The following is a 1,268-nucleotide window of genomic DNA, read 5'->3' as shown; positions in this document are numbered from 1 at the left end:
ATCATAAAGTGCTAGCATCCGTTGCTAATGCTTATAACAAGGAACATCATAAAGTGCTAGCATCCGTTGCTAATGCTAATAACGCGGAACATTATAAAGTGCTAGCATCCGTTGCTAATGCTTATAACAAGGAACATCATAAAGTGCTAGCATCCGTTGCTAATGCTTATAACAAGGAACATCATAAAGTGCTAGCATCCGTTGCTAATGCTAATAACGCGGAACATTATAAAGTGCTAGCATCCGTTGCTAATGCTTATAACACGGAACATCATAAAGTTCTAGCATCTGTTGCTAGTGCTAATAACACGGAACATCATAAAGTGCTAGCATCCGTTTCTAATGCTAATAACACGGAACATCATAAAGTGCTAGCATCCGTTTCTAATGCTAATAACAAGGAACATCATAAAGTGCTAGCATCCGTTGCTAATGCTTATAACAAGGAACATCATAAAGTGCTAGCATCCGTTGCTAATGCTTATAACACGGAACATCATAAAGTGCTAACATCTGTTGCTAATGCTTATAACACGGAACATCATAAAGTGCTAACATCTGTTGCTAATGCTTATAACACGGAACATCATAAAGTGCTAGCATCCGTTGCTAATGCTTATAACAAGGAACATCATAAAGTGCTAGCATCCGTTGCTAATGCTTATAACAAGGAACATCATAAAGTGCTAGCATCCGTTGCTAATGCTTATAACACGGAACATCATAACGTGCTAACATCTGTTGCTAATGCTTATAACAAGGAACATCATAAAGTGCTAGCATCCGTTGCTAATGCTAATAACACGGAACATCATAAAGTGCTAGCATCCGTTGCTAATGCTTATAACACGGAACATCATAAAGTTCTAGCATCTGTTGCTAGTGCTAATAACACGGAACATCATAAAGTGCTAGCATTTGTTGCTAGTGCTAATAACATAGAACATCATAAATTGCTAACATCTGTTGCTAATGCTTATAACACGGAACATCATAAAGTGCTAGCATCCGTTGCTAATGCTAATAACACGGAACATCATAAAGTGCTAGCATCCGTTTCTAATGCTAATAACAAGGAACATCATAAAGTGCTAGCATCCGTTGCTAATGCTTATAACAAGGAACATCATAAAGTGCTAGCATCCGTTGCTAATGCTTATAACACGGAACATCATAAAGTGCTAACATCTGTTGCTAATGCTTATAACACGGAACATCATAAAGTGCTAACATCTGTTGCTAATGCTTATAACACGGAACATCATAAA

This window comes from Callionymus lyra, chromosome 18, assembly GCF_982586985.1.
Source record: "Callionymus lyra chromosome 18, fCalLyr1.hap1.1, whole genome shotgun sequence".
Taxonomy (NCBI): Eukaryota; Metazoa; Chordata; class Actinopteri; order Syngnathiformes; family Callionymidae; genus Callionymus; species Callionymus lyra.
The sequence above is the reverse complement of the archived record's forward strand: the minus strand, read 5'-3'. Positions refer to the sequence as shown.